Below are 24,967 nucleotides of genomic sequence, written 5' to 3'. Positions count from 1 at the left end.
TTTTCTTCTATTTTATTCCTTATTAATTACTTTACAGTTTTTATTGCTTGTACTCTGCTTACGTGACTTATTTGTGAAAAGAACACAAATTCTCGAGATGTTGTCATATATAAGTCAACCTTTGGTTATTTAATTCGATTTTGTGGTCATATTTAAAAACTTCGCTTTAAGGGAGTCTTCTACCATAGAAACTCGTTTTTACATAGTTCGAAAAAATCTATTTTTTTATAAAGCTTTTATTAGATTTACCTGTTTACTTTTTTCGGTGGTAGTTTTGTGAGAATTAATAATTATTTTTCACTTTTTAGTTTAATGTAATTTAAAATCATGTGTTATATCAAACTGTTGATTGTTTTGTTACAGTCCCACCTACACACATACAAGTGAAGCTAATAAAAGCGTTATAAAAAGCACATTAAACTAAAAATTGAAAAATAAATAATATTAAAAACTAGAAAATACGTTTTTAAAGTCGGTTAAGCAGATCCTCAGATTCATCAAACTAAAGAGTGAAAAATAATTGTTAATATAAGCTGACAGTAAATTGAGGGAATAATTCTTGTATTATTGTGAGGAAAGCAAGAGCAGAGTTTGGAAAAAATTGTTATTTTGTTTACATCCAAGTTTATAAATTAATTAATGAAATAAAAAATTTCCAAATATCACGTGTATACTTTTTGCAATCCATTATCAAAAAGAGGTCCGGAAATTGAGCGCGAAGTTAAACGACGTCGTGTATCCATCACAAGAGACCCATCCTGGCTTCGCACGGTGCAATGCTGATACGCCACAGAAAACCTGTGAACGTTGTATATAAAAATATAGCGGCCCGCTCCGGCTTCGCACGGGTATAAAATACATAGAGTATGTCACTATCTGAAAAAATTATTAAAATTTATCCAGTAGTTTTGATATATTCATTACTGCCCGTGGCCCGCATCGTTAAATTTGGAGTAAAACAATTACCCTTTCCCTATATCCTGAAGATTTCCTGATATCCTTGGAATATCTAAATTCATACACATTTTTACTTATATACAAGTACTTTTTAAATTTTTACCTATTTATTTACAACAATTAGTATATAACTGAATGTCTTTATATACAACGTTCACATCTTTCGTGTCATTAGGCAGTACAAACATGTTTTATCTAGAGTTTACTCTTGAAAGGGCGACATACAGTTGACCATGTGAAAAACAGTCAACGCTCAAATCTAAGCCTGCAACGTTGAAGATGTGGCCCTGCGATTTATTAATGGTCGTTGCAAAACATGTCTTTACCGGAACTGTAAACGTTTAAATTGAAAGAGTAAATCCGATGGTATCAGAGGGATTCGGGGAATAAATACATCTTCTTCGGTACCACATCCTGTGAGTATTGTGCACTCTATTATGAAAGTTTTCAGTAATTTTACCAGCAAACGCGAGCAATTGCAAAGTTAAGGTTGATTCAGGTTTCTTAATAAAATAACAGGACAACCTACTTTCAACACCATTTTGTGAGGAGGAAGTCCAGACGGGTTCAAAAAGTTTAGAAATTCTGTAGGAAAATGAATAGCTTCTTCCAAATCGAGAACAGTATCGACCGAATAGTATGTTTTCGTCAGCGCTTCAAGCTTTGAAAGAATCAAGTTATTTACCTTGTCTATTTGTTCATTAGTTGGTGACAGAATCGCTCTTTTTTTAGTCCAAGATATTGTCTTTTAACTTATGTTATCAATGTCAGCATAGACATTGTTGACTAACTCTTGGATGTTGTCTATCAAAACACAAAGGTATCCTAGGTTAATCCTTCCCTCCCTTTGTATTAACTTTCCAGCATCTCTGAAAATAGCTAGTTCTCACGTGAAGATAACGAAACACTCATATTAGTTTTAAGCTCTAATTTATTGACATATGGCCAAAGGTTGGGTCTTTTTAGGACAGCATTTATTTCGTCAGCCCCTGTTCCTCCAGTCACAACTGGTAGGATTTGACGGAAATCTCCTGAGAACATAATTGCAGATTCACCCATAGGTGAATTTTTGTTGCGCAAATCGCATCAATTTTCCTGTATTGCTTTGTTTAGAAACACTACAGACGCTGTTATTTTCATCGGTGACGATTTTCAGCGAGATCTTGAATGTAGAGTGTGCGGTTCGGCCTCCTTCCAAAAGCGTAGCGGCAATGCCGGATGACGCAACAGCTAACGCAATTTTTCAGGTAGATCTCACTTTTTTTAAGAGTAGATAGATTAAAAATGTTTTTTCGTATGCCTCCTGCATCAAGGAAAAACTATTTCCTTTCATTGTTATCAATTGTTGATAGTAATGCAGTGAATACTTTTTTCTGATCGATGTTTAATCGTGGCTCATCTTGAGCTATATTTTGTAAAAGTGTCGTATGATGTTTCTCTTGTGTATTCGGCACTGTTAGTTAAATCTGAGTTAGTAGTATTAGATGGCATCCTTGATCGATAATGCTTCGTCATATATGTTTTGATCATATTGTACATCATCTGAGTTTAAATCTCGCTGTCGCCAAATCAGAATATCACTGGCCATATTTTCTTGAAATTTATTCCATAGAATCAGTTACTTGACAAAACGATACTACAAGATAACGGCAAATAAATATCTTAATGATGTAGCTGAACTACAAATAGCTGCTTCTGCTAATGTGTTTTCCCAGTGAAAATCATCTTCCAAAAGCCCCATAGCTTTGCATGCTGCTTGATAAGTATTGTTAACAACACCTTGTACAGGCAGTGTAACGTCCAGACTGATATTTTTATACTCTCGCAACTTATTGCTACAGAGTATAATAGTTTTGTTCACCTAACGGTTGTTTGTATCACTTAAAACTAATCGAGTTAGATATAGGGTTATATATATATAAATGATTAGGATGAAGAGACGAGTTGAAATCCGGGTGACTGTCTGTCCGTCCGTCCGTCTGTGCAAGCTGTAACTTGAGTAAAAATTGAGATATCTTTATGAAACTGGGTACACATGTTTCTTGATACCGTAAGACGGTTGTTATTTGGTATACAGGATCACATTAGGGAGGGGTATCTGCAGTTAAAAAAAATTGTTTTTAAGTGGGCGTGGTCCCGCCTCTAATAGGTTTAATTATCATATCTCCTAAAACGCTAATCCTTTAATAACAAAATTCACTGGAAGCAAATGTTTTTAGCACTTCTATTGACGGTGTGGAAATAGTTGAAATCGGGTGGCAACTCCGCCCACTCCCCATATAACGGTACTGTTAAAAACTATTAAAAGCGCGATAAATGCACTAAACACGCCAGAGACATTAAATTTTATCTCTGGGATGGTATGAGATGACTTTGTAGGAGCCGCGTTGAAAATTAGACAATGGGCGTGGCACAGCCCACTTTTAGGTGAAAACCCATATCTTGAGATCTGCTTAACCGATTTCAACCAAATTCTGTGCATAACGTTCTTTTCATGTTTCTATGTCATAGGGCGAAAATGGACGAAATCGGACTACAACCACGCCTACTTCCCATATAACACCATTTTAAATTCCATTTGATTCTTTCACTTTCCACTATGCAAATCAGGCAACAATGACTGTATCGGGATAAAACTTTGCGTGAATAATGCGATTAAAGTATGCCACCTTGTGGCCAAAAATTGTCTAAATAGAACCAAAACTGTTCAAGCCCCTAAGTACTAAATATGTGGACCCCAGTGCCTATAGTTGACCTTCTAACGAAAATATCAGTCAATCCACAAAGAAATCTCAAACGAGTATACCATTTGACTTTGCGAGAGTATAAAATGTTCGGTTACATCCGAACTTAGCCCTTCCTTACTTGTTATACTTCATTTGGTGGTTGTATGCTGTAAGTGGCTTGATCACTTCCTTTATTATCGTACTTAGTAACATATTGAATTGACTTGTGGGCATCAAACATTTTCAAAAGGAGCGGATTATAGGCAACGATCCATCGGTTATTAATATCATGGTTTCGGACGGTAGCATTTTGCCCACCCTGTTCTGGCGATCGTCGATGATATTTGGGATATCTGTCATCGCTAGTACTTGTTTGAGTTTGGAACGACTTCGGAAATTCACTTGAACGAAAAGGTACAGTTGCCCTTGAATTTTAAATGTAGTCATGAACCAACGCTCAACAACTTGCTTATTTGAAATGCGTTATTATAACGACGTATATTGCGCGTGAATTGTTTGGATTTCTGATGATCACCCAAAAGAAGAGTGAAGTGGTTCAGGTGGGGGGAGAATTTCTTCTAATTTCACTTTTCCTTGTAGCAACACATGCCTTTCGATTCGTCCTTGAATATCAATGCCAAGCAATGTTCACACACTACTGACATAGTACCTATTTGATACTATACGATCGTCCTTGTAAGAAATCCAAGGATCGTAATTCATAGCAGAATTTTCTTTATTTACCCATTAATTAGTAACTCGTGCTGATGATTCTCTGGCTCTATGTATTCGATCCCTATCCCGGCTGCGGCGAACCTCACGCTCTACTGAATACTCTCTCTCTCTCTCTCAGCTCTATTTCTATCCCGAGCCTGACGTTCCATTGACGATTCTTCATCTTTTGCTAAACGTACTCTTCTGGCATTCACTGTACTACGACCTTTGTTCGAACGACAACGTCTTCCAGACATGACTTTATAATTTCTGTACAAAATTTACTGTTCTAAATGTATATAACGTATGCACAATCATAAAAAACAAAAGACACCTATTCTGTTCAGTTCTTTTTTTTAACTGAAATACCTCAACTTAAACTACGATTTTACTAAGTATTGTTATTTTCCTCGCTAGAGAGCTCTGATAATAAAAGCGTCCGATCGCTGCTAAATTAAAAGTGCTATAAAGAGAACCGCGGCCTCCGACGCGCTATTTATAGGTACGCTCCCGCCGCCCCGACCGGCAGGTACCGCCGCCAACGCTACATCCCGCATTTTTTAAATCTGTAATATCTTCGAAAATATTCATTTAAATCATATGGCCATATAGTGCTATTATGTATTAAATTAACAATGTATTTAAGATATTTAATTGGATATGGATTACTGCTGTATTGATTAAAATCGCTTCAAAAATTAGCCATTATTTGTCGTAAAAAGTAAATGACAAAAAAATGTTATTGTGGGATATCCATAAGAGATAGACATATACCATCGGAGTTTTCTGTAGACCTTTTCAATGTGTACAATACTTAATACATTATTTTGATAAATCTCGTAGGGTTCAGCCTGCGTTTGCAATGTAAGCGGAAAAAATGTAATTATTTACCACATCACATTAGAAACCTCAAAAAAAAAACAGTATTTCTACAATATTTAATGGATGTTATTATATATATAAACATTACTCTCGAATCACTCTATCTATTAAAAAAAAACCGCATCAAAATCCGTTGCGTAGCTTTAAAGACTTAAGCATATATAGGGATATAGGGACAGAGAAAGCGACTTTGTTTTATACGCATGCACTCAACAATTAAAAATACAATATTATTTATATTTATAAATATTTCCTTAGATTAAGATGTATTCATATGATAACTTGTTGACCTAAGATATACATTTAGGCAATTGATTACAAATGCACATGTGCACTTGCAAAACAACCCCACACCATGCAGCATAAACAATGTGCTACATACATACGGACATACACATATACATTTATATTTAGTTACTTAAGATAGTTTGAAAAATATAATATATAGTATATAAGGACAAGCAAATTTTAAATAAAATTATAATGAAATATTTCTCATAGAAGACTTGTCTTTCATTTATTTTCCCCACCCGTGGTAAAAGATATATGACACAGCTTGCCTTAGATACTGCTTTTAACTTATGTTGGTTTCTAATTTTTTTTCACTTTGTAGTCTTTAAATCAACTGTGATAATGTGATTCCATACTGACAAACAGTTGGTGTTAAATCAGAGTCGCACAGGGAGATTATCGAGTAGATTAGCTTCAAATCTGCTCAGTGAGGAGATTAATAAGTGTAATTTTTGTATGGCGAAATCTTACTAAATCCAGTAGATTAGTGAGATAATCTACCCAACAGCCTAAATCTCATGATTAAGTGTCGATCGGAACTTATTATTAGATGAGGCGCTCTTATAGTAGCCCTCTAAATTGTTGATTTAATAGCTGTAGCGTTAGAGGTAGAAACAGCGGAATTGGCGTTAGATAGAGTTGTATATACATATAAATATAAATTATCATGATGACGAGACGAGTTGGATTGGAGTAAAAATCAATATATCTTGGCCCACGTATTCCTTGGTGCCATAAGAGGACAATGTAGATGGGCAGAATTTGCCCCCAACCAAGTCTACTTACTTCGGTCCTAGGCATATGCCTAACTTTTAGCACTAGCTAGCTTTATAACTTATATATCTGTCAATATGTAATATAAGTATCTTAGCAAATTTAAAATAATGTATAGTATTGGATATATAATATTATAGTTTAATAGTGGTCATATGTGAAATCGGTCCGCGAATAACCCCAGCTCCCACATACTACATATAATGCTTTTCGTTACAGTGTACAGTCATTTGCTGTTATTCATCTGTGTGCAATATATCAGTAACAAGTTTTTCTGTGTATCTAAATTTACCACATAATTAGGTGTCTAGTCTAAGAACAAAGTTTTCTTTCAATTGTGTTAGTTACTGACTGTTTGCTGTAAATTCTTTCAACATTCATTAGGTCCAAAGCGTTAATGTAATATCTATGCAACGCATCCGCGACATTTCTTTCTTTTCGTGGTTGGTAAATCAGCTTTCAATGCCCAAACAATAGTAAATAACTCTTTTTCGTTGGTAGCTTAATGTTCCTTGCTATTGTACAAAGTGTGCGTGTACATATTTCGCAGCAGGTTGCATCTGAGCAAAGCAATTGAAAATATACTTATGTTTATTGGATATATTTTGGATGGTGCTGATCTTGAGAAGAAAGAGAAAGATGATCCTACATTCCCTCCTTCAGTTCTCGAAGTTTTAAAATACATACATACGTATATAAGAATTTCAAACATATTTTTATTCATAGCGTTTTCTTTCCTCGATGATAATGTTGCCTAATTATACGGCAACATTATATACGAGAGCTGCTATATATATTTCTGGCCTAATAATGAAAATACGAATATTTATCAACGAAAATGGTTTTTTTTTCGGTCGATTGCTGTTTTGTTTAGGGCTCATACGCATAGATCCATGATTCGTCTGTGACGATCTTATAAACGTCTTTTGAAGCACCGCGATCGTATTTTTTCAGCATTTCTTTACACCAATCCACACGAGCCTTTTTTTGAGCGATTGTCAAATTGTGCGGGATACAACGAGAACAAACCTTTTTTACGGCCAGGTGTTCATGCAATATCGAATGTATGCTGTTGGGAAAAATGCATAGGCATGCCTCTATCTGAAGGTATGTTACATGACGGTCTTGCATTATCAGTTCACGTACGGCATCGATGTTTTTTGGCACAACGGCTGTTTTTGGACGACCTTCACGGAATACGTCTTTGAGCGAGCGTCGGCCACGATTGAATTCGTTGTACCAGTTTTTCACAGTGCTATAGGATGGTGCTTCATAGCCATACAAAGATTTTAGTTAATCGATGCACTCTTGTCGTGATAATCCACGTCGAAAGTTGTGAAAAATGATCGCACGAAAATGTTTACGAGTTAATTCCATTTTATGGCCGAGATGAATTTTTTAATTCCCTGTAAATAAAACAATTCACGATTAAATGACAAAACGTTCTGAGTGATGTTATGCTAAAAAATGTCAAACTTTCCAATGGAAATGTCAGATTGCACCTGGCAACACTTAGTGTTGCCTAGGCCAGCCAGCTATATAGCAGCCCTCGTAAATGTTCTATATTTTACATGACAAAAAAAACAAAAAAATGCTAACCAACTAATTTGCAATTAAGCTAACAAACCTGATCGATTCATTAAAATTAGTAAAAAAGTAAAAAACTTGATTTAAAAATAAAATCAAAAACGATAAATAAATATTGACTATTTAAATAATATTAATTAATAAGGGAACATAAAAAATTTTTTATGTTACTATATAAACTGCACTGAGAGCTATAACTCATCAGGTCAAAAGTCATATTTTTTATACACTTACTCAATGTTATATGAGATCAAGAAACTTGTACTTATAATACGTTTAGGTTGAGTCAAAAATTCTGATTCTGTATGAATAAGAGGGGTTATGTGCAGCCGGCATTTCAAAATATTAGAAATTCTTACCTAATTGTAAATATTTCCGTAACATTCCATCTAACACCTAACTAAAGTTTCAAAAATAGAAATTTAATTTGTATTTTATTCCAAAAATTTGAAACCAACCGCAACGCGCGGAAACAAGCCAAGAATGAAAAAATTATTTTATGTGCTACCATGTTAACCAAAATTAGACTTCACTTTTGGTAATACTACACTAGCCAGCAAACCCAGCATAGCTATGATATAATTGCGAAATCCAATTTTAGAAAGGGTACCTTAAACTAAGTTATCAATAAGTTCAGTTATAATTTGAAAGAAAGACGGAGCACTTCAGCCAGTTTCGATAATGAACAATATCAATAGTTTTATTCTACGGCTCAGCATAGCATAATTTAAATAATACAAGGCAATAATTTAATTTGTACGCCAACTCGGTAATATCGAAAAGAAATTCTTTGATATGTCATATGAAATATATTCCCTTCTATTGAACTTTTATTTATTATTTATTATTTTTTAAATTATTTTATGTTAATTAATTATTTTGTTATGAGTTATTAGTAATAATTTAAAAATATTTTGATACACATATTTCTTTAAATAGATCATGTAATTGACACCATTATGAAGTCACAAAAGTACAGAATTGCGTTTAGCTGTCGGCATTTCACATTCAATTTTCAAGTGTCGATAATTACGCCAAAATCAAATATACTGGTTGGTCTCACCAAGAAATAGCACTATTAGCTCCGATTTTTTTTCGCAAGTTATATCTGTCGTGAGAACACATGCAAAGTTACAAGCCATTCTGTCAATTAATTCTTTGTTTACAAACCATTTGACGTTGATATGTCAGAGTATTTTTTAAAAAGGAAAAAACTGAATATCGCGCAGTGATTAGATTCTTTGTTTTGAAATGTTTAAATCAAAGAAAATTTATGAACAATTGTTAGAAGCGTATAAGGAGTCCTCACCTTCAAAACGCACACTTGAATTTTGGGCTGGTGAACTTAAACTAGGCTTGAAGACAATCCACGCGAAGAACGACCAAAAACCGCAACCACACAAGAAAGCATTGAGCAAGTTCATAATATTGTTAGTGAATATCCAAGTTTAACTAAGCATGAAATTACTATTGCCATAGGCATTTCAGACGAACGAGTACTTGATAGTTTAAATGGAGAATTACATATGAAAAAGCTGTTTGGTAGGTTAGTGCCGCGCCCGTTAACAATTCAACAAAAACTGAATCGAAAACAAATTTCTCAACAGTGGACTGAAACTGGTTGTTCAGTTCACAACGAGCAGCAAAGAAGGTTATGGCATCAGTTTTTAGGATGCAAAAGGAATTTTGTCGATTGATTATTTGCAGAAAGGTAAAACAATCAACTATGAATATTATTGCAGCCTTTTGGATTAGCTGGATGAAAAAGTTCGTGAGAAAAAACCACGCTTTGCAGCACAAAAAAAATCATTTTTCATCAAGACAATGCACCTGCTCACAGAGCTTTAACGAATTAAGGTACGAATTACTTTAGCATCCATCGTATTCACCAGATTTGGCTCCCAGCGACTACTACCACTTCAGAAACCTAAAACAATTCCTTCGTGGAAAGCGTTTTTTGTCGAGTGAAGAAGCTATTACAGCCGGTTGAAATAACGGTATTAAAGTTAAGGGAGAATATACTGAATAAAAAAATAAATTTCGTACCAAAAACATTACTTTTTCATTTCGAGCGCAGAAACTTTTCAACCAACCTATATTATGTATTCAGCATATACATATTTTTCTTTTATTTTTCATCCCAGTTTTTTTATAAATTTAAATTAATGTGATGAATTCAGATTATAAAGTGGAAAGATTTGTGTGTATGTTTGTAATGAATAAACTTAAAAATCTTTTCACCATTGGAAAGTAACATTTACCTTGAGTAACATAGACTATATTTACTGATAGAAAAGGATAGGGATCCCTACTAAAACTTAAGTAACGTAGCCCAAGGTTCAAAAAAAGTGTCCTAAATCATCTTTCCTCGTATGCGCTGCGGAAACTATTGGTGATACATAGAACAAAAGTATGTTTTACAATATTAAAGAACATATCAATCATATCAAGCACGGTCTTTCAAATATTCATTATCACTATCCAATTTGATTATATCTGTATTTTTAATAATTGTGAATACAAAAATACACAAAATAACTTTTAGAGAAAGTAAACTTTGGAAGTAAAATCAGAACAGCACAAGAAGTAGAAAAAATATCACAGTTGAAAATTGAGAATGTTACATTTTCACATATGTTTAATAATATAATAGTCGCTCTTAAAATTGGTTTAGTAAATTTATTATCACATTTTAGTATATAATTTCTGTTAAATAATATTATGCTAGAATTGAAGGTTTTTATGTATACATATATCTCAAACTCGTGTAACATAAAAAATTACTGGAATAATTCCAGTGTTGAGAAAAAGTTCTGGTTCACGTAGATGAGTGCATAATGGCTCACACATACTCTCGAAGCATTGCAAAGAACAATGCAAGACTTAAATGGTAACGATGAAATTACTACTGTTATATGTTGTATTCCGAACAACTGCTAGAAAATGCGAATGATATAATAGAAATGCAACCAAATCCTCATTGCATTAAAAATGTATTAATTAAGAGTATATTCCTGGAAATAAAAATTAATTACTTGGATCATAACAGGCTCAATAATTGGGCTAAAATAGCGGCCACGAATGTAAATGTTGACGAAATGTATGTCTAGATACAACAGTTGTTGCTAGGTGATCTGATGTATTTTAAATCAATCGTTAATTTTGTTGATAGAAATGAAAATTTAATTTAAAAATTGTCAAATTGTGTTTCTAAATACACTAAATATACACACATAATCCTCGGTTCACCTATTACTCTTTAGAGTAATTTGAATGCAACTCGAATATGCAATAGTACACGTTTAATAATCAAAGAGATTACAGGAAATTTTATTGCAGCAACCATTGTGACTGGAAAAATGGACCTATTGTCACGTATTCCAATAGTACTGTACCGCCTATAACGTTTTCGTCTTTATTCGTAAATACCATTTACTATATTGAATAGTTTATAATCAGGGGTGTTGTGGAATTCAATTTGCGTAGTTGTCAGAATTGCAAACCAATTCTGATTTTGAATGATGTCACAGAATCTGATTTGATTTGCGTATTTTCGAACATATGCAAAACCAATATTTGAATCAGCTGTCTACTAATGTGACAAAATTTTCAAATGAGTAAATTAGGAAGCGTTTTATACATTTGAAATGCTGAATGAAGTCTACGAAAGTTTACAATGAGTTCCGCTATTTTAGCTTTTATTTTATTGGAAGAAAAAAAGCAACGAAAACAAGTAAGGAAGGGCTAAGTTCGGATGTAACCGAACATGTTATACTCTCGCAAAGTCAAATAGTATACTCGTTTGAGATTTCTTTGTGGTTTGACTGATATTTTCGGTAGAAGGTCAACTATAGGCACTGGGGTCCACATATTTAGTACTTAGGGGCTTAAACAGTTTTGGTTCGATTTAGACAATTTTTGGCCACAAGGTGGCATACTTTAATCGCATTATTCACGCAAAGTTTTATCCCGATACAGTCATTGTTGCCTGATTTGCATAGTGGAAAGTGAAAGAATCAGATGGAATTTAAAATGGTGTTATATGGGAAGTAGGCGTGGTTGTAGTCCGATTTCGCCCATTTTCGCACTATGACATAGAAACATGAAAAGAACGATATGCACCGAATTTGGTTGAAATCGGTTAAGCAGATCTCAAGATATGGGTTTTCACCTAAAAGTGGGCTGTGCCACGCCCACTGTCTAATTTTGAACGCGGTTCCTATAAAGTCATCATACCATCCCAGAGATAAAATTTAATGTCTCTGGCGTGTTTAGTGCTTGATTTATCGCGCTTTTAGTAGTTTTTAACAGTACCGTTATATGGGGAGTGGGCGGAGTTGCCACCCGATTTCAACTATTTTCACACCGTTCAAAAAAAATTTAGCTGCAGATGCCCCTCCCTAACGTGATCCTGTGTACCAAATAACAGTCTTGTATCTTATTGCGGAGCTTAGTTTTGGCAATTTATTTGTTTTTGATTAATGGCGTTTTGTGGGCGTGGTAGTGGTCCGATTACGCCCATCTGCAATACCAACCGTCTCACGGTACCAAGAAACATGTCTACCAAGTTTCATAAAGATATCTCAATTTTTACTCAAGTTAGAGCTTGCACGGACGGACAGACGGACAGACAGTCACCCGGATTTCAACTCGTCTCTTCATCCTGATCAATTATATTATATATATATAACTCTATATCTAACTCGATTAGTTTTAGGTGATGCAAACAACCGTTAGGTGAACAAAACTATTATACTCTTGCAACCTGTTGCTACAGAGTATCACCTAACGGTTGTTTGCATCACCTAAAACTAATCGAGTTAGATATAGGGTTATGTATATATAAATGATCAGCAACAGGTTGCGAGAGAGTAATAGTAATAAATCGTAATAGTTTTGTTCACCTAAAGGTTGTTTGTATCACCTAAAACTAATCGAGTTAGATATAGGGTTATATATACCTATAGAAAAAGAGAGAGTATAAAAATAAAAGGAATATATTAAAGAGCACAGTAGTCCACTTGATGCACCAGGGGAGTCGCATGTGAAATTTGGCTTGCATTTACTTGTATGTTTGTATACATGCTTACTTTACAGATTTATATCACATTATCGACTGAATAAAAACGCATTTGGGTGTTAAATTATGTTTGTTACGTTTTGTAAATTCTCTTAAAATATATTGATTTTTTCCATAAACTCGATAATTATGACATTTTTTGTTTTATTCTTATGTTTTCTCCTATAGAAAAAACGATAAACTAAATCGTAACAATAATATAAATTATTTTCTTAACTTACATTTCAAATCTGTCAGCAAAAATCCTCTTGCTTTGTTTTTGATAACAAAACCGATAAAATTGGTTTCCGTGACACCCAAAACCGATACAATTTCTGTTTCGAACATCAAACCAATAATATCTGAATTCATGACACCTACTACATTTTTTTATCGGTTTCAATGAACTGATTCCGACAACTATCAGATTCTACAACACCCCTGAATAATATAATTTAATATGCACCTTAACCACAGCAGCGCGTGGTCGTGTCTTCTAGTATGTTATAAAACTAATATATATTTGATGAATTATGAAGTATATTTGTTATATTTATTTACTTAGTTCGTTAAAAGTAATATAACATCTTAAAATACCAAATGATTTCGCATTTGTATATAAAATGTAATGTCTTAATTAACCGTAAGAACTCACCCAGCGAATACAGCTGTACTTGCGTAGCAAGTTAAATAATAAATCGTGATTTAATTAACACCAATTCGTTTTATTAATTTGTTCACTCATTGCTTCAAATCTCAGTTGACACGGTCAACCAATGACCGAAGCCAATGTTTTTTGTTTTCCTGTCAAAAAGTCAATGTGTCGAAGGACTGACGCGACGAAAAAGCATCACAATATTGTGTTGTGGGGAGGGAATCCGAATGTTTTGTAATAAATAGAAAAAAATTTGGAACAAACAAATTACGTGTTTTTAATAGTTCCCGCCATACATTTGGCCTTGAAAATATTAATAGCGGATATTCAATACATTTTGGTGGACTAGGGAATTCCCGTCATAACATTTTCTTTGAAAATATAAATATTCTAAATATTGTTCTACCACTTCCATAGTAATTCCTTCTAAGTAAAATATGAGACCACCATACCAACATAAGAGAATTTGCCGATAATTCGCATACCGATATTTGTATTTGTTAAGTGATAATATTATGAATGTGTGTATACATAAATACATACACTCGCCAGAAAAAGTCTGCGTAAACGCTTATATCTTATATTCTTTTGTTAAAAAATAACTTTTATATACTAAATTCTAGAGCATAATGATATTAAGTGCTTTATCACTAGTCTATTTCATAATCCCATAGTATAGTAAAATGAGAATTCCCTACGTAATAACCAAATGGAAAGTTAGTTTTTTTTTTCGTAAAAGTGGCAGTTTTAAATGATTTTTTTCAATTCAGTTTGTTATTAAATTTAGAATATCGAATCTCGCCAAAGAGAAAAGAAATAAGCCCCTTTGAAAAGGAAATAATACAAAAAGTTATACTTTTCGAAAAGAAAAACATACCCTTAAATCAGTCAACTTGTTGGAAGAACACATTCTTTCATACATTCATAAACAAATTATAAACATACCCTTCGATTTACTGCATCCAAAATCGATCAAAAAATTTTAAGAAATTACTCTGCATTGGCACCATTCGCAAAATTAAAAAATCAAAAAAAAAAACCAGGCACGGCACTCAATAAGGAAATCTTGAGGCATATGGTGAAGAACGGTGGGAAATAAGCAATGATATTGAGGTGTATAGGCAGTAACAGTGTGGGCTAAATGGAATTTATAGAGTTAAATATGCATACCTTAATATCTTAAAAATACATTTGAAGCAAAGAGCGGGAGAATTGGAAGTGACTCATATTTTCCACAGGATAACGACCCAAAGTATACAGCAGAGATAGTTAATTACTCTACAACGTTCCCAAACAGCTTCAAACACCATCAGAATCAGTCGGATTCGTTCCCATGACAGTCGGGTCTACGTAACCGGAACGGACCCGGATTTTTATCCGGCCAAGGACTGTCAACTCGGCAGAATACTGCCGCTACAACAACAACAACAGCCACCATAATCACCAGATTTTAATCCTAAATAGCGATAATAAGATTCACTGGAACGTAAAATACGCCAACGCACAATTACCTCAAAGGATATGCTCAAGGATGTGCTGCACGAGGAATGGGCTCACATCCCTTCGACAGAAACCTCTAAGCTTCTCTATTCCATGCCAAAACTCTTAACGTAAATTTTAAAACGTTGGGTATATCAGGCATCCAGTTAAATTTTAAGAACTTTGTACGCAGACTTTTTCTAATTGACTTTTGATTCATCCGTATATTTTGTTTTGTTTATATGTTACTCACTTTTATTTTCATAAAACTAAAATTTTAGAATAGCATCCCCCGTATTCGGAGTTAAAATGGGTATGTGCACATAGAGGAGGTTCCCCATTTAGTTGCCGATGACTGATGGTTTTCGAGATATTTGCATTTAAAGTTCGAAAATTCAACTAGGAATTTTTCTCTTATAGTTATTTTTAAATTTTACATATTTATTTTATATTAAATCGTGCAAAAATAATTTTAATTCAATATTTAACTTTTGTTAAATTCCTTTTATTCACACAATAACAAAACAGTTGCATTCTAACAAATAATCAGTGTTACCTTATCTACATATTTTACAAAGGAAGCAAAAAGAATCAAGAAAACAAAGCTAATACTTTCCGTTTTTCCCGAAGAACGCGACTTTGCTTCTATCGTGTTCTAATTTGATGAAACACAGTTTTTGGCTCAAGTGTTGAGTATCGGAGATTTGTTACTGATGGTTTTCTCAGTTAGTTTGCGAAACTAATCACTGCTACAATCTGTTACAAATCGCTTATTTATTGTCCAATTTTATCAAAACTTTTATTTCTTAATCACGCATATAGGGTTCTTATAGTCCAAAAGATTCTGAATCTCCGTATTTACAAAATCCGATATGCCCAGTGGGTAAGAGTGAAACCTTGAGTACACTTGGTTTCTATTCTCACTGCCAGTCGTCGCAGCCACCTCCATTTACACCACCAATTATCATTGGGTTATATAAAAAAAACCCCGCGATCCCTCTGAATGTGCTAACTCTACATTTATGAGTGATAGGACTAACCACGTAAATTGAGTTAACAGAAAAAAAGGGTTTGAATTGGCTGCTATAGCTCTTAGTTGCCCCAGTATCAATTAGTAATTTGAGTTATTTTCTTCCTTTTGTCCCTTGGATTCATTGAAGGAGGGACTTTTACCTAAAAAATTGAGCTAATCAATTTCAATCCTATCCGCCGCTTGCTCGGCTTCTTCTTCGTACACTGATTCATTGGGTATTCAACATCATCTTTCAAGAAATTTACACGATGGATATTTGGTCAAGTGATAACCTTTTTGCGGCCTTTTGTTTTTTTCTTCGTATGTATCTTTATGTGTATATTGTTTTCTTATATAAAAGACGTTTTTGATAAAATGGGGTAACGGCCATTGGTTCTACCCTATTCTGTCTATCGACGTCATATCTGTTCTTTAAATTTTGATTTTCGGTCAAATTGGGCGATTGTCCAGGTTTGTACTGTCTATTACTGTTTTCATACCACGGGAACCACATGGAGGTGTTAATCCTCTGGTCGTTCGAACTTGGTATGGTGTTAATTTTAATGTTTAATTATTTTCTGTATTCTCGGGCGCGAAATTGGCTCTTAATGCATACCGCTCATGATTAGTTTACTTCTTGCCCAAGAACAACAGCAGATGAATGTCACAAAAGCCTCCGCCCTTCCAAGCCGCGAAGCGCAACAGCAACTAACGCCTCTGCGAATGCCAGGCACCTTACCTTGGTGCAGGGGCTTAGGTCGCAAGGCATTGTCGGCATCTCACAACCAGGGTGAGAAGTGCTGCCTAGCACCTCTTACGCGGGTTGTCAGAAGCCGCATGCGTGCGACAACCAAGAGCTGCCACCTCCTAATACAGGGTGTTACGCGACTCCCGTGCCCATTGGACGATTTGCAGCCAGGAGGTAAATTTGGCTGTATTCTAACGGAGCCTTCCCAATACTGGGCCGCATTGGGAAGTAACGGTGACCTTACCACGTCATGGGGCTCTGGCGCGGTGGACCCAAACGGAAGCGGAAGAGGGGAGGCAGACTACCCCCTCTACCACCAAATGGGAGTCCAGGCGGGCAGGACGATCCCAGGAGGAGAGGCATAAACGGTGCCAGCCTTAAATGATATCTCAGGCACCTCCAGGAGGGAAAAACTCAGGAGGAAGCCGAAAAGTTGGCGCGTAACAGGGTGAGAGGAAACAATGGGTGGCAATACCGCGTCTAGCAGTAAAATGAGCAGCGGAAATCGAAGCCAACGCCCAGTTAACGCAACTCAGGCCGCAAGGCGGTGTTGCTAAAGGGCAGCGCCTTCGACCACTCAAGCCGCGAAGCGCAAGAGTGGGCAGCTAACGCCACAGGAGCCGCCTAACACCAAGCGGCAGAGAGGCAACAATGCACAGGGGACCGGAGGCAACCACAGCCCATGCATAGCATGACGGTGTTCCTCCTCAGGTGCCCAGGTAAGCCATATGAGTGTGCTCTCGGGCTCATTCAAAATCAGAACGAGGGCCTTAGCATATCGGCCTGGCGAGTAGTCACCAGCAAGGTCGAGCATTCAGGGTGGAGGCTCAATCTCTGCATCGATGACGAATCGTATAAATTCGTCAGGAGAGCGAGCTTCCGACTGAATTATAGATTTAGTGTGGTCCTAAGGCCATTTAAGCCTAAGACGGCCACCGAAAGCGAAACCGTCGGAGCAGGCGGCAACTGCCGAAACCATGGTGAAGGTCCCTACGGAGAAGGCTGGCGAACAAGAACCCTCCACGCAAGAGTTCTCGAAGGACTCAAGGACCTAGCGGGTGGCAACGCGGAGGACGGCGATCCGATCCTATAGTGGGTCCACAAACAGAAATTGCCCAGGTAAACCTGCACCACGCTAAGTCGGCCTCGGCCGTCATCGCGAGCAGGTTCACCGCGGATGGTCTGGGTATACTACTGATCCAGGAGCCATGGATCTACAAGGGAGAGGTCAGAGGCCTCAAAATGGTGAATAATAAGGTAACCCCCGGAACCCTCCATGTCGGATCACCGCATCATAAGATTCGCACTAGGGGTAGAGGTCAGGCAACTCCCTCCCAAGCGTATCCCCAAACACACGGACTGGTCCACCTTTAGGGATACTCTGGAAATAAATCTCAATAGGAGGGGGCAGCTGGACGGCAGTGCCACTGCTTCTGGACTGAATAGCAGATTGTCTGCGCTAAATCAGTCCATTATAGAGGCATATAACAGTAGCTGCCCCCTAAAGACGACCACAAAGAACCGCAGCTGTCCCTGGTGGTCAAGTAGGCTCTCAGACCTAAGTAAAACGGTACGCAAGCCATTTAACAGAGCTAAGCGTACCGGGGACTGGGAGAACTACAGGTGCGGCGTAACTGCTTACAACAAGGAGCTTAGGTCAGCAAAGCAGAAGAGCTTCAGAAAGTTCTGTGAAAACGTCTCCTCAACGCCAGAGGCTGCAAGGCTGCATAAGGCTCAAAGAGTTCTTCTCCGCCCCGAGGAATTCTACTGCTGCGTTTGCGCTAAAAGGCTCCATCCAAACTCCTTCTCGGTTAAGTGCAATACATGCAATGGATGGAGCCATCTTAAGACCTGTTCATGCTGTCAACGCAATAATGCGACATCTGCCTCAACGGCTGTGCAACCTGCACCATGTTCGCGCACTGCGCTGCCGCTCCAGTCGAGTGGCCAAGGTAGGACCTCAACGGCCCTAAGGAGCTCACACAGACAGCATGACTGCACAATGAATGACGAAGCCCCCACCAGAATTATGGGCACTTGTAATAGCTCGCCAGATATTACCATCGCTAGCGGTCGTCTGATAAATGGTATAACCTGGCGACCTATGATAACTCTCGCATCAGACCATCTGCCCATAATTATCTCGATCGAGAAACCTCCCGACTTTATTTCTGTGGACAACCGCACTTTTGTTAACTTTAACAAAGCTAACTGGGTCGGCTTCACAGAATTTACCGAGAGCACCTTCACCGCACTACCCATTCCTACGGACGTCATCGTTGGCGAGCGTCAATTCCGTAAGGTGATCGCTGCTGCTACTGCTCGCTTCATACCGGCTGGAAGAATCGCGGAACTGCGCCCTAATTTCCCAGCCGATGCAGCTGTACTAGCAAACGAGCGCGACCCCTTACGCCATGCCGATCCCTGTGATCCCCGAATAAGGGATCTCAATTTGGAGATTCGGCAATTGGTAAACCATCATAAGCGGACAAAATGGATAGAGCACCTGAAGTCCTGCAACCTCTCCACCGGTGTAAGTAAGCTTTGGACTACTGTCAAGGCCCTGTCAAATCGAAGGAGACATGATGATCGGATTGAAATTCAATTCGATGGCCATGCCTCCTCGGACCCGAAGAAGTGCGCGAGCTATTTTAGCCGGCAGTTTACACTGCACTCTTCGACTGACAAGGCCAAACGATGTGTTACCCGACGGCTGCGCGAAATCCCAAAAGACTGCGCACCACTTACTTTCACCGATGAGGAGGTTCAGAGTGCCTTCAAAAAGGCCAAATCGTCCAAATCCATTGGCCCTGACGGAAGCAACAAAGGGGAGTCTTATCGCCCGATAACTCTCCTTTCCCTAGTAGTGAAGACACTTGAGGTTTTGTTGCTCCCGATGTTCACTCACCACCTTAGCCTAGTAGAACATCAGCATGGCTTCCGGAAAGTGCACAGCACCACCACAGCACTTAGCGTCTTAAACGCCCGTATAGTTGGTGGTCTAAACCAGAAGCAACCCTGCGAGAGGACGATCCTCGTAGCGTTGGACTTGTCGAAAGCCTTCGACACAGTCAACCACACAACGCTACTTAAGGACATCGAATAATCTACGCTCCCTCCAGGGCTGAAGCGGTGGACCATGAACTACCTCCAAACTCCTCCTAACTCCAAACTGAGAAGAATTAAACAGGGGGTTCCGCAGGCTGGTGTCCTCTCCTCTTTACTATTTAACTTCTACACCATAACGAGCTCTTCTCCAAGCAGTTTCTGCTGGGATGTTTTCGTTTAGGAACATCAAGAGGTCTTTCTTTGATTACGTCGACGACATTAGACAGTACGCCGACCGGACTTCGGACGCAACGAACTTCAGACAGGCACTGACCTTCACCGATTCCCTCTTAGTGAATGCCGTATAACGAGTCAAACCACAACCCATAGCAGACGTAGAGCTCGAGTTGCCTCGCGAAACCAGAGTGACCCTCGCGCAACTTCGTTCTGGATATTGTAGCAGGTTAGACTCCTACTTATTCAGAATAGACCCCGACATACCAAACACATGTCCTGCGTGCAATGAGTCTCCGCATGACACTAACCACCTCTTTGCATGCCCAACAAACCCCGCTCATCTAACACCCTTCTCCCTATGGTCCGACCCCGTCGAAACAGCTCGGGGGCCTCCCGTTAGATGACCTCGACGACAACGAATCTGGAATTTATCACCCAAACGGGGACTAAGTAACCGTTACAACAACAACAACAACTCAGCCCCAAATCCTCCCAGTGGAGAGGCAGCGCAGATAGGCGGAGACGCTTTGGTCTAAAGAGCTTACCGTGCTCCAGGATCTGCTCATGGAGGATGTATTCAGAGGATCTGGATATGCAGCTTCCTTCCATGGCGTATACTTTGAAGGAGGCATGCTGCAGCAGGTAAACAGCAAGGTCAAGGATTCCTGACGGAGGCTCAACCTCTGCAGGTTCAGCTCGGTAGTCAGCGCTGGCATATATCCCAGAACAATGGCGCACTGCAAAGGTGATCTTTACACTCAAAGTAGGAAGGAAAGACTATTCTTTGGCGAAATATTTTAGGCTTAGTCTAACTTCCTTTTTACTGAAGAGTATGAAAAAGATCATTGATTACGAAATACGATCGAAGGTGCTTAAGGCTCCACCGCTACATGCAAAGCAGCATTCTTACAGAGCAGAAAAAGAGTGTGATAGCACCGATACGCAGATGGATAGAAGCCGTACTGCGCTCCAAGGTAGCTGAAACCACAGTAGGTGATACCCGAATTCGTCTCGACACAACAAGATGTTGCCCACAGGGTGGAGTGCTATCCCCCCTACTATTGAGCCTAGTTGTGGACGATCTACTTGAGCTGCTAACAAACAATGGAATCCGCTGTTAGGGATATGCGGATGACATTGTTATCTTAGCCAGGGGTAAATTCGTAGACACTCTCTGCGATGTCGTACAAAGGGGATTGGGTCTGGCAAAGGAGTGGTGTAGTGGGGTTGGCTTAAACATCATCCCCTCTAAAACTACAATCATTCCGTTTACGAGACGAAGGTCACTGACAGATCTCAGAAATCTCTCCCTTGACGGCAGAGAGTCGGAGATCGCTAACACGGTGAAATATCTAGGCTTCATGCCGGATTCCACTCTACGGTGGAAGCAGCATGTGGACCTGACCTTAGTCAAGGCACCATGATCGTGAGACCGATTATTACATATGGGGCGGTGGCTTGGGTTTCTAAAGCATCGCAGTTTTCGGTAGGATTCAACTATCGAAGCTGCAACGACTTGCCTGCATCTACGGGTCGGGTGCAATTCGTACGTGCTCGACAGCCGCCCTGGAAGTGGTGCTGGAACTTACACCGCTGCATATAGTAATTAAACAGACAGCCCAACATACTCTGCTTTAAATGACAGTTTGGCAGAGGGAAGGTAATCCCGCTGAAGAATACCTTAGAGTAGCTTTGTAATTTACAGCGGCAAAAACTTTTTAAAAGTTTAATACTACTTGATTGGTTCTCTCAAAGAGTTTAGTTTAGGCCATGATACTGTTGATTTTACGGAAACCATGTTGGTGACTAGCTAGGTTCAGATGATGTGTGAAGGTCGAACCCAAGTGTATTCATTACAGAGAAAAGGAGAATTATCGGGAGATAAGACTCCCCGAGGTTGGCGGGTTACCCAGATTTCAGTAGTGAGACCACTCTTCCGATGGGGCCACATAACATCCACTGCATATGTTAAACCTTACAGAAGTGGAGCTTGGACCAAGCCTTTTGGCGCAAATCCTGCAGAAAAATTTCTCCAGATTTGACTTAATGTCAGCACGAATCAGGAGGATCAGGAGGATATACATAGTGCAGCTCAGCTGCTACGGGGTGCTCTAGTGATAACATAGTAAATAAGATCATCGAAATAACAGCCCTTGGCTGTATAACTTCCGGCAACGTAGAACCGGCTGTTGTTGTGTATTAATCGCAATAAATTGTAAGTTAAAAATAACTTTATTTAATTTAATAATTTTTATTATATGGAACAAGCACTTTAGTCACCAAATCATATGTTGCTTGAGAGTAAAACACCCTTAACTAGATTTTTGGTTTGTTGAGTACGACGTTGGGGTCTATTATTTGTTTTACATATTTTTATTTAAGTCATACTGCTTATATTTTGTGAGTTATATCCTAACTGAATATTCTAAATATCCAAATACTAAATCTAACCCACTCTACACCCAACGCTGTTATGCCTCTGCCGGCGAAGGTTTGCTACTGGCGCCTGTAATATAACTTACTCCGCCTCCCGAGCAAAGGCTATTGTTACAATTGCGACATCAACACCAAAGAGCGATAAGATACGTTGGATTGTCTGCAAATATTACATTGGGATGCTGCTTATGATAACTTCTAAAATTGAACATATAGGCTTACATATGTAATATATACATTCGTTTGAATCTTATAAAATATCAAAACACATACATATGTATATGTATATAGGTAAGTAGGCGGAGTGAAAGTCTGACGACAGCGCAACTTCGTTCCGGATACTGTAGCAGGTTAAACTCCTACTTATCCAAAATAGACCCCAACAATAACATTATATTCTTATATAAATCTTTGCGCATATAACATGTTCTATAGTCTCTTCTTCTTCTAATTCTTGACAGTCATTATATGGTGCTGACATGTATGCCAATTAGACGGCTCTGGCTAGGTCATTTGCTTCATAGTTACCAGAAATATCACTATGTCCTGAAACCATTACAGGTATATCGTGGAATAGGATGTCAGATCTATTAAGGGACCAAGGCATTCTGTCACTATCTTTGATGAAATCCTAAGAAACTTTAGTGATTTCAAAGCCGTTCTGTTTTCACGAAAGCTTCTTTCCAGTGACGATATGGCGTCATCGTAGGCGAAAAGAAATTTATGAAATTAGGTCACAGTACAAGTCAATGTACAATATGTGAATGAACATACGTATGTACCTATATGCATAGTGTAGATTTTTTTCCCCGAAAACTTCTTTCCACTGACGAATGGCGTCATCAGATAGTACCACATGTGGAAGGGAATTTATGAAATTAAGTCACAGTACAAGTTAAAATGCTTAAATAAGTACAGCACATGGTAACACTTTTAGGAATAGGTATACAACACAAGCCATACAAAGTTTATGTACACATCACATACTAAGTAAAAATTATTAGTCGAAAGTTGATATAAACATGTTTTTATATTAAATCATGTACAAATACAAACATAATTTTATTAGTTTGTTTGCAGGTTCGTTGTTGGTCAAAAAAAAAACGTTGAATTTCTTCTTGCATAATTTACGATATCTGTTTATTTATCCTATCAATATATCCTTTTACTATAAAAAGACAGCGTGTTAAACTGACACGATTTTCAAAATTGCAAACAATTCACCAAAAGATGAACTAAAATTCAGGCAGATTTATTTTGGGCGGATAAAGTCCGTGATAATTGTTCTACAAAATCGAACCGGCTCTTATTTGTTAATATTTTATTTATTTATTTTAATCTTCACATTCGGTAAAGTATATATATATATATATGTATATATTCTTAATCTAGAGAACTTCCTCTATCCGTACATACCCATTTTAACCCGGAATTCGAGGGATTTACATATATATATATATAAGTATAGTTGCCGCTGAATTATGGTTTTGAAATATTTGCATTTAAAGTTTAAAATTTCCTAAGTATTGATCACTTTTGTTTTTTTGATTTTAGGAAATAATTTATGAACTCACCAGCATGCTACGTTCCCTGCCAAACACTTGCACATTTCGGATTACAGTAATTAAAATATGAATAAACTTAACTTCAAACGATATCCAATTTGGAGCAATCAGTATACGACGACAGAATACACTAATCTAAATTTTTGGTAATAATAACAAACATGGCCCCTTTACGGTGATAACAAACAACCCGTCTGTGATGTCATTTTTAGAATCAATTGATGAAAAATACAAAATCGTTCCTCTGTCTATTCGATTATAAAGAAATGTAACGATTTTAATTGTTATCAATTATGCCTTATTTACACACAATGTTTTCTTAAAATTTCATAATTTGACTTCGAAGCGAAGTAAACCTAGGGTATGCCAGAATGAACGCATTGCTTTTCATACTCAGATATTTAATATTTCGAGTTTTCTTATTTTCTTCTTAACAAATTAGGTAAACTAAATTCATTTGAAAAATAATAGAAAATAAATAAATAAGTAATATATAAGTTAACAATAGTTAACTAAGTCAGTCTCTTGAGCTGCCAAAATTGCAACCTATGCAGTTTGGAGTTCTGAATGACCGACAGCCGCAATTCAACACTTTGCAGTAGCCACCGACCGTGTGACCGGCGGATGTAACGCAATGCCTTACACAAGCTTAGGTGTCAGCAGAAACTTAGAAAAGCAGCGTCAATGGCAGTAGCCGCGATAGTAATAGTAGGTTATAAATAAGAGAAATGTAATTTTAATAAAACAGTTTTAAGAACGGAACTCAACTTGTGTTTATTTAAAATAACATAATTCCG

General features: G+C 37.5%; 1 protein-coding gene and 1 long non-coding RNA gene across 5 annotated transcripts in view; one reads left to right on the top strand and one right to left on the bottom strand.

Annotated features, from left to right (window-relative positions):
* Positions 1-24,553, bottom strand: part of LOC106625610 (uncharacterized) — a 73,149-nt gene extending 48,596 nt beyond the window's left edge. Inside the window, exon 1 of one of the 4 annotated variants that reach the window (XM_070113113.1) lies at positions 24,180-24,553. The gene's annotated coding sequence lies outside the window, so the exon portion shown is untranslated. The remainder of the gene's footprint in view (positions 1-24,179) is intronic. The other 3 variants (XM_070113114.1, XM_070113112.1, XM_070113111.1) reach the window with 3 other exon arrangements.
* LOC118680100 (uncharacterized) lies at positions 1,154-24,932 on the top strand. Its single transcript, XR_004975610.2, has 2 exons — positions 1,154-1,373; positions 24,160-24,932. It is a non-coding gene; the product is annotated as an uncharacterized lncRNA (long non-coding RNA).
* The last annotated feature ends 35 nt before the right edge of the window (positions 24,933-24,967 follow it).

This window comes from Bactrocera oleae, chromosome 2 (genome assembly GCF_042242935.1).
Source record: "Bactrocera oleae isolate idBacOlea1 chromosome 2, idBacOlea1, whole genome shotgun sequence".
NCBI lineage: Eukaryota > Metazoa > Arthropoda > Insecta > Diptera > Tephritidae > Bactrocera > Bactrocera oleae.
This window is presented reverse-complemented; position numbering and strand designations above follow the sequence as displayed.